Genomic DNA, 9,830 nt, shown 5'->3' with positions numbered 1-9,830 from the left:
GGAAGGGTTAGGGTTAGGGTTAGGGATGAAAGCACATAGGAGAAAGAGATATTCTTGAATCACTTTTTTTGTGAAGGTCGGAGAGACTTGCAAGTAGGCTCTACCCCCACTAAATGGGGTAGCGCGCATCGATCGGTACCATCCTTGAGCTTCTCCGACTTTCGGAAGGGTTAGGGTTAGGGTTAGGGATGAAAGCACATAGGAGAAAGAGATATTCTTGAAAAACTTTTTTTGTGAAGGTCGGAGAGACTTGGAAAGTGGTTGCATCTGGACTAATTTGGGTCCTGCGGATCGATTGGTACCATCCCCGAGCTTGTACGACCTTCGAAAGAGGTCGACCGACGAAATTCCCCCAAATCTGAGGAGATATTCTTGAATAACTTTTTTTGTGAAGGTCGGAGAGACTTGCAAGTAGGCTCTACCCCCACTAAATGGGGTTGCGCGCATCGATCAGTACCATCCTTGAGCTTCTCCGACTTTCGGAAGGGTTAGGGTTAGGGTTAGGGATGAAAGCACATAGGAGAAAGAGATATTCTTGAATAACTTTTTTTGTGAAGGTCGGAGAGACTTGGAAAGTGGTTGCATCTGGACTAATTTGGGTCCTGCGGATCGATTGGTACCATCCCCGAGCTTGTACGACCTTCGAAAGAGGTCGACCGACGAAATTCCCCCAAATCTGAGGAGATATTCTTGAATAACTTTTTTTGTGAAGGTCGGAGAGACTTGCAAGTAGGCTCTACCCCCACTAAATGGGGTTGCGCGCATCGATCAGTTCCATCCTTGAGCTTCTCCGACTTTCGGAAGGGTTAGGGTTAGGGTTAGGGATGAAAGCACATAGGAGAAAGAGATATTCTTGAATAACTTTTTTTGTGAAGGTCGGAGAGACTTGCAAGTAGGCTCTACCCCCACTAAATGGGGTAGCGCGCATCGATCGGTACCATCCTTGAGCTTCTCCGACTTTCGGAAGGGTTAGGGTTAGGGTTAGGGATGAAAGCACATAGGAGAAAGAGATATTCTTGAATAACTTTTTTTGTGAAGGTCGGAGAGACTTGCAAGTAGGCTCTACCCCCACTAAATGGGGTAGCGCGCATCGATCGGTACCATCCTTGAGCTTCTCCGACTTTCGGAAGGGTTAGGGTTAGGGTTAGGGATGAAAGCACATAGGAGAAAGAGATATTCTTGAATAACTTTTTTTGTGAAGGTCGGAGAGACTTGCAAGTAGGCTCTACCCCCACTAAATGGGGTAGCGCGCATCGATCGGTACCATCCTTGAGCTTCTCCGACTTTCGGAAGGGTTAGGGTTAGGGTTAGGGATGAAAGCACATAGGAGAAAGAGATATTCTTGAATAACTTTTTTTGTGAAGGTCGGAGAGACTTGGAAAGTGGTTGCATCTGGACTAATTTGGGTCCTGCGGATCGATTGGTACCATCCCCGAGCTTGTACGACCTTCGGAAGAGGTCGACCGACGAAATTCCCCCAAATCTGAGGAGATATTCTTGAATAACTTTTTTTGTGAAGGTCGGAGAGACTTGCAAGTAGGCTCTACCCCCACTAAATGGGGTTGCGCGCATCGATCGGTACCATCCTTGAGCTTCTCCGACTTTCGGAAGGGTTAGGGTTAGGGTTAGGGATGAAAGCACATAGGAGAAAGAGATATTCTTGAATAACTTTTTTTGTGAAGGTCGGAGAGACTTGCAAGTAGGCTCTACCCCCACTAAATGGGGTAGCGCGCATCGATCGGTACCATCCTTGAGCTTCTCCGACTTTCGGAAGGGTTAGGGTTAGGGTTAGGGATGAAAGCACATAGGAGAAAGAGATATTCTTGAATAACTTTTTTTGTGAAGGTCGGAGAGACTTGGAAAGTGGTTGCATCTGGACTAATTTGGGTCCTGCGGATCGATTGGTACCATCCCCGAGCTTGTACGACCTTCGGAAGAGGTCGACCGACGAAATTCCCCCAAATCTGAGGAGATATTCTTGAATAACTTTTTTTGTGAAGGTCGGAGAGACTTGCAAGTAGGCTTTACCCCCACTAAATGGGGTAGCGCGCATCGATCGGTACCATCCTTGAGCTTCTCCGACTTTCGGAAGGGTTAGGGTTAGGGTTAGGGTTAGGGATGAAAGCACATAGGAGAAAGAGATATTCTTGAATAACTTTTTTTGTGAAGGTCGGAGAGACTTGCAAGTAGGCTCTACCCCCACTAAATGGGGTAGCGCGCATCGATCGGTACCATCCTTGAGCTTCTCCGACTTTCGGAAGGGTTAGGGTTAGGGTTAGGGATGAAAGCACATAGGAGAAAGAGATATTCTTGAATAACTTTTTTTGTGAAGGTCGGAGAGACTTGGAAAGTGGTTGCATCTGGACTAATTTGGGTCCTGCGGATCGATTGGTACCATCCCCGAGCTTGTACGACCTTCGGAAGAGGTCGACCGACGAAATTCCCCCAAATCTGAGGAGATATTCTTGAATAACTTTTTTTGTGAAGGTCGGAGAGACTTGCAAGTAGGCTCTACCCCCACTAAATGGGGTAGCGCGCATCGATCGGTACCATCCTTGAGCTTCTCCGACTTTCGGAAGGGTTAGGGTTAGGGTTAGGGATGAAAGCACATAGGAGAAAGAGATATTCTTGAATAACTTTTTTTGTGAAGGTCGGAGAGACTTGCAAGTAGGCTCTACCCCCACTAAATGGGGTAGCGCGCATCGATCGGTACCATCCTTGAGCTTCTCCGACTTTCGGAAGGGTTAGGGTTAGGGTTAGGGATGAAAGCACATAGGAGAAAGAGATATTCTTGAATAACTTTTTTTGTGAAGGTCGGAGAGACTTGCAAGTAGGCTCTACCCCCACTAAATGGGGTAGCGCGCATCGATCGGTACCATCCTTGAGCTTCTCCGACTTTCGGAAGGGTTAGGGTTAGGGTTAGGGATGAAAGCACATAGGAGAAAGAGATATTCTTGAATAACTTTTTTTGTGAAGGTCGGAGAGACTTGGAAAGTGGTTGCATCTGGACTAATTTGGGTCCTGCGGATCGATTGGTACCATCCCCGAGCTTGTACGACCTTCGGAAGAGGTCGACCGACGAAATTCCCCCAAATCTGAGGAGATATTCTTGAATAACTTTTTTTGTGAAGGTCGGAGAGACTTGCAAGTAGGCTCTACCCCCACTAAATGGGGTTGCGCGCATCGATCGGTACCATCCTTGAGCTTCTCCGACTTTCGGAAGGGTTAGGGTTAGGGTTAGGGATGAAAGCACATAGGAGAAAGAGATATTCTTGAATAACTTTTTTTGTGAAGGTCGGAGAGACTTGCAAGTAGGCTTTACCCCCACTAAATGGGGTAGCGCGCATCGATCGGTACCATCCTTGAGCTTCTCCGACTTTCGGAAGGGTTAGGGTTAGGGTTAGGGATGAAAGCACATAGGAGAAAGAGATATTCTTGAATAACTTTTTTTGTGAAGGTCGGAGAGACTTGGAAAGTGGTTGCATCTGGACTAATTTGGGTCCTGCGGATCGATTGGTACCATCCCCGAGCTTGTACGACCTTCGGAAGAGGTCGACCGACGAAATTCCCCCAAATCTGAGGAGATATTCTTGAATAACTTTTTTTGTGAAGGTCGGAGAGACTTGAAAGTAGGCTCTACCCCCACTAAATGGGGTTGCGCGCATCGATCAGTACCATCCTTGAGCTTCTCCGACTTTCGGAAGGGTTAGGGTTAGGGTTAGGGATGAAAGCACATAGGAGAAAGAGATATTCTTGAATAACTTTTTTTGTGAAGGTCGGAGAGACTTGAAAAGTGGTTGCATCTGGACTAATTTGGGTCCTGCGGATCGATTGGTACCATCCCCGAGCTTGTACGACCTTCGGAAGAGGTCGACCGACGAAATTCCCCCAAATCTGAGGAGATATTCTTGAATAACTTTTTTTGTGAAGGTCGGAGAGACTTGCAAGTAGGCTCTACCCCCACTAAATGGGGTTGCGCGCATCGATCGGTACCATCCTTGAGCTTCTCCGACTTTCGGAAGGGTTAGGGTTAGGGTTAGGGATGAAAGCACATAGGAGAAAGAGATATTCTTGAATAACTTTTTTTGTGAAGGTCGGAGAGACTTGCAAGTAGGCTCTACCCCCACTAAATGGGGTAGCGCGCATCGATCGGTACCATCCTTGAGCTTCTCCGACTTTCGGAAGGGTTAGGGTTAGGGTTAGGGATGAAAGCACATAGGAGAAAGAGATATTCTTGAATAACTTTTTTTGTGAAGGTCGGAGAGACTTGGAAAGTGGTTGCATCTGGACTAATTTGGGTCCTGCGGATCGATTGGTACCATCCCCGAGCTTGTACGACCTTCGGAAGAGGTCGACCGACGAAATTCCCCCAAATCTGAGGAGATATTCTTGAATAACTTTTTTTGTGAAGGTCGGAGAGACTTGCAAGTAGGCTCTACCCCCACTAAATGGGGTTGCGCGCATCGATCGGTACCATCCTTGAGCTTCTCCGACTTTCGGAAGGGTTAGGGTTAGGGTTAGGGATGAAAGCACATAGGAGAAAGAGATATTCTTGAATAACTTTTTTTGTGAAGGTCGGAGAGACTTGCAAGTAGGCTCTACCCCCACTAAATGGGGTAGCGCGCATCGATCGGTACCATCCTTGAGCTTCTCCGACTTTCGGAAGGGTTAGGGTTAGGGTTAGGGATGAAAGCACATAGGAGAAAGAGATATTCTTGAATAACTTTTTTTGTGAAGGTCGGAGAGACTTGCAAGTAGGCTCTACCCCCACTAAATGGGGTAGCGCGCATCGATCGGTACCATCCTTGAGCTTCTCCGACTTTCGGAAGGGTTAGGGTTAGGGTTAGGGATGAAAGCACATAGGAGAAAGAGATATTCTTGAATAACTTTTTTTGTGAAGGTCGGAGAGACTTGGAAAGTGGTTGCATCTGGACTAATTTGGGTCCTGCGGATCGATTGGTACCATCCCCGAGCTTGTACGACCTTCGGAAGAGGTCGACCGACGAAATTCCCCCAAATCTGAGGAGATATTCTTGAATAACTTTTTTTGTGAAGGTCGGAGAGACTTGCAAGTAGGCTCTACCCCCACTAAATGGGGTTGCGCGCATCGATCAGTACCATCCTTGAGCTTCTCCGACTTTCGGAAGGGTTAGGGTTAGGGTTAGGGATGAAAGCACATAGGAGAAAGAGATATTCTTGAATAACTTTTTTTGTGAAGGTCGGAGAGACTTGCAAGTAGGCTCTACCCCCACTAAATGGGGTAGCGCGCATCGATCGGTACCATCCTTGAGCTTCTCCGACTTTCGGAAGGGTTAGGGTTAGGGTTAGGGATGAAAGCACATAGGAGAAAGAGATATTCTTGAATAACTTTTTTTTGAAGGTCGGAGAGACTTGGAAAGTGGTTGCATCTGGACTAATTTGGGTCCTGCGGATCGATTGGTACCATCCCCGAGCTTGTACGACCTTCGGAAGAGGTCGACCGACGAAATTCCCCCAAATCTGAGGAGATATTCTTGAATAACTTTTTTTGTGAAGGTCGGAGAGACTTGCAAGTAGGCTCTACCCCCACTAAATGGGGTTGCGCGCATCGATCAGTACCATCCTTGAGCTTCTCCGACTTTCGGAAGGGTTAGGGTTAGGGTTAGGGATGAAAGCACATAGGAGAAAGAGATATTCTTGAATAACTTTTTTTGTGAAGGTCGGAGAGACTTGGAAAGTGGTTGCATCTGGACTAATTTGGGTCCTGCGGATCGATTGGTACCATCCCCGAGCTTGTACGACCTTCGAAAGAGGTCGACCGACGAAATTCCCCCAAATCTGAGGAGATATTCTTGAATAACTTTTTTTGTGAAGGTCGGAGAGACTTGCAAATAGGCTCTACCCCCACTAAATGGGGTTGCGCGCATCGATCAGTACCATCCTTGAGCTTCTCCGACTTTCGGAAGGGTTAGGGTTAGGGATGAAAGCACATAGGAGAAAGAGATATTCTTGAATAACTTTTTTTGTGAAGGTCGGAGAGACTTGCAAGTAGGCTCTACCCCCACTAAATGGGGTAGCGCGCATCGATCGGTACCATCCTTGAGCTTCTCCGACTTTCGGAAGGGTTAGGGTTAGGGTTAGGGATGAAAGCACATAGGAGAAAGAGATATTCTTGAATAACTTTTTTTGTGAAGGTCGGAGAGACTTGGAAAGTGGTTGCATCTGGACTAATTTGGGTCCTGCGGATCGATTGGTACCATCCCCGAGCTTGTACGACCTTCGGAAGAGGTCGACCGACGAAATTCCCCCAAATCTGAGGAGATATTCTTGAATAACTTTTTTTGTGAAGGTCGGAGAGACTTGCAAGTAGGCTCTACCCCCACTAAATGGGGTTGCGCGCATCGATCGGTACCATCCTTGAGCTTCTCCGACTTTCGGAAGGGTTAGGGTTAGGGTTAGGGATGAAAGCACATAGGAGAAAGAGATATTCTTGAATAACTTTTTTTGTGAAGGTCGGAGAGACTTGCAAGTAGGCTCTACCCCCACTAAATGGGGTAGCGCGCATCGATCGGTACCATCCTTGAGCTTCTCCGACTTTCGGAAGGGTTAGGGTTAGGGTTAGGGATGAAAGCACATAGGAGAAAGAGATATTCTTGAATAACTTTTTTTGTGAAGGTCGGAGAGACTTGGAAAGTGGTTGCATCTGGACTAATTTGGGTCCTGCGGATCGATTGGTACCATCCCCGAGCTTGTACGACCTTCGGAAGAGGTCGACCGACGAAATTCCCCCAAATCTGAGGAGATATTCTTGAATAACTTTTTTTGTGAAGGTCGGAGAGACTTGCAAGTAGGCTCTACCCCCACTAAATGGGGTTGCGCGCATCGATCGGTACCATCCTTGAGCTTCTCCGACGTTCGGAAGGGTTAGGGTTAGGGTTAGGGATGAAAGCACATAGGAGAAAGAGATATTCTTGAATAACTTTTTTTGTGAAGGTCGGAGAGACTTGCAAGTAGGCTCTACCCCCACTAAATGGGGTAGCGCGCATCGATCGGTACCATCCTTGAGCTTCTCCGACTTTCGGAAGGGTTAGGGTTAGGGTTAGGGATGAAAGCACATAGGAGAAAGAGATATTCTTGAATAACTTTTTTTGTGAAGGTCGGAGAGACTTGCAAGTAGGCTCTACCCCCACTAAATGGGGTAGCGCGCATCGATCGGTACCATCCTTGAGCTTCTCCGACTTTCGGAAGGGTTAGGGTTAGGGTTAGGGATGAAAGCACATAGGAGAAAGAGATATTCTTGAATAACTTTTTTTGTGAAGGTCGGAGAGACTTGCAAGTAGGCTCTACCCCCACTAAATGGGGTAGCGCGCATCGATCGGTACCATCCTTGAGCTTCTCCGACTTTCGGAAGGGTTAGGGTTAGGGTTAGGGATGAAAGCACATAGGAGAAAGAGATATTCTTGAATAACTTTTTTTGTGAAGGTCGGAGAGACTTGGAAAGTGGTTGCATCTGGACTAATTTGGGTCCTGCGGATCGATTGATACCATCCCCGAGCTTGTACGACCTTCGGAAGAGGTCGACCGACGAAATTCCCCCAAATCTGAGGAGATATTCTTGAATAACTTTTTTTGTGAAGGTCGGAGAGACTTGCAAGTAGGCTCTACCCCCACTAAATGGGGTTGCGCGCATCGATCGGTACCATCCTTGAGCTTCTCCGACTTTCGGAAGGGTTAGGGTTAGGGTTAGGGATGAAAGCACATAGGAGAAAGAGATATTCTTGAATAACTTTTTTTGTGAAGGTCGGAGAGACTTGCAAGTAGGCTCTACCCCCACTAAATGGGGTAGCGCGCATCGATCGGTACCATCCTTGAGCTTCTCCGACTTTCGGAAGGGTTAGGGTTAGGGTTAGGGATGAAAGCACATAGGAGAAAGAGATATTCTTGAATAACTTTTTTTGTGAAGGTCGGAGAGACTTGGAAAGTGGTTGCATCTGGACTAATTTGGGTCCTGCGGATCGATTGGTACCATCCCCGAGCTTGTACGACCTTCGGAAGAGGTCGACCGACGAAATTCCCCCAAATCTGAGGAGATATTCTTGAATAACTTTTTTTGTGAAGGTCGGAGAGACTTGCAAGTAGGCTCTACCCCCACTAAATGGGGTTGCGCGCATCGATCAGTACCATCCTTGAGCTTCTCCGACTTTCGGAAGGGTTAGGGTTAGGGTTAGGGATGAAAGCACATAGGAGAAAGAGATATTCTTGAATAACTTTTTTTGTGAAGGTCGGAGAGACTTGCAAGTAGGCTCTACCCCCACTAAATGGGGTAGCGCGCATCGATCGGTACCATCCTTGAGCTTCTCCGACTTTCGGAAGGGTTAGGGTTAGGGTTAGGGATGAAAGCACATAGGAGAAAGAGATATTCTTGAATAACTTTTTTTTGAAGGTCGGAGAGACTTGGAAAGTGGTTGCATCTGGACTAATTTGGGTCCTGCGGATCGATTGGTACCATCCCCGAGCTTGTACGACCTTCGGAAGAGGTCGACCGACGAAATTCCCCCAAATCTGAGGAGATATTCTTGAATAACTTTTTTTGTGAAGGTCGGAGAGACTTGCAAGTAGGCTCTACCCCCACTAAATGGGGTTGCGCGCATCGATCGGTACCATCCTTGAGCTTCTCCGACTTTCGGAAGGGTTAGGGTTAGGGTTAGGGATGAAAGCACATAGGAGAAAGAGATATTCTTGAATAACTTTTTTTGTGAAGGTCGGAGAGACTTGCAAGTAGGCTCTACCCCCACTAAATGGGGTAGCGCGCATCGATCGGTACCATCCTTGAGCTTCTCCGACTTTCGGAAGGGTTAGGGTTAGGGTTAGGGATGAAAGCACATAGGAGAAAGAGATATTCTTGAATAACTTTTTTTGTGAAGGTCGGAGAGACTTGCAAGTAGGCTCTACCCCCACTAAATGGGGTAGCGCGCATCGATCGGTACCATCCCTGAGCTTCTCCGACTTTCGGAAGGGTTAGGGTTAGGGTTAGGGATGAAAGCACATAGGAGAAAGAGATATTCTTGAATAACTTTTTTTGTGAAGGTCGGAGAGACTTGGAAAGTGGTTGCATCTGGACTAATTTGGGTCCTGCAGATCGATTGGTACCATCCCCGAGCTTGTACGACCTTCGGAAGAGGTCGACCGACGAAATTCCCCCAAATCTGAGGAGATATTCTTGAATAACTTTTTTTGTGAAGGTCGGAGAGACTTGCAAGTAGGCTCTACCCCCACTAAATGGGGTAGCGCGCATCGATCGGTACCATCCTTGAGCTTCTCCGACTTTCGGAAGGGTTAGGGTTAGGGTTAGGGATGAAAGCACATAGGAGAAAGAGATATTCTTGAATAACTTTTTTTGTGAAGGTCGGAGAGACTTGCAAGTAGGCTCTACCCCCACTAAATGGGGTAGCGCGCATCGATCGGTACCATCCTTGAGCTTCTCCGACTTTCGGAAGGGTTAGGGTTAGGGTTAGGGATGAAAGCACATAGGAGAAAGAGATATTCTTGAATAACTTTTTTTGTGAAGGTCGGAGAGACTTGGAAAGTGGTTGCATCTGGACTAATTTGGGTCCTGCAGATCGATTGGTACCATCCCCGAGCTTGTACGACCTTCGGAAGAGGTCGACCGACGAAATTCCCCCAAATCTGAGGAGATATTCTTGAATAACTTTTTTTGTGAAGGTCGGAGAGACTTGCAAGTAGGCTCTACCCCCACTAAATGGGGTAGCGCACATCGATCGGTACCATCCTTGAGCTTCTCCGACTTTCGGAAGGGTTAGGGTTAGGGTTAGGGATGAAAGCACATAGGA

This window comes from Limanda limanda, unplaced genomic scaffold, assembly GCF_963576545.1.
Source record: "Limanda limanda unplaced genomic scaffold, fLimLim1.1 SCAFFOLD_31, whole genome shotgun sequence".
Lineage (NCBI taxonomy): Eukaryota > Metazoa > Chordata > Actinopteri > Pleuronectiformes > Pleuronectidae > Limanda > Limanda limanda.
This window is presented reverse-complemented; position numbering follows the sequence as displayed.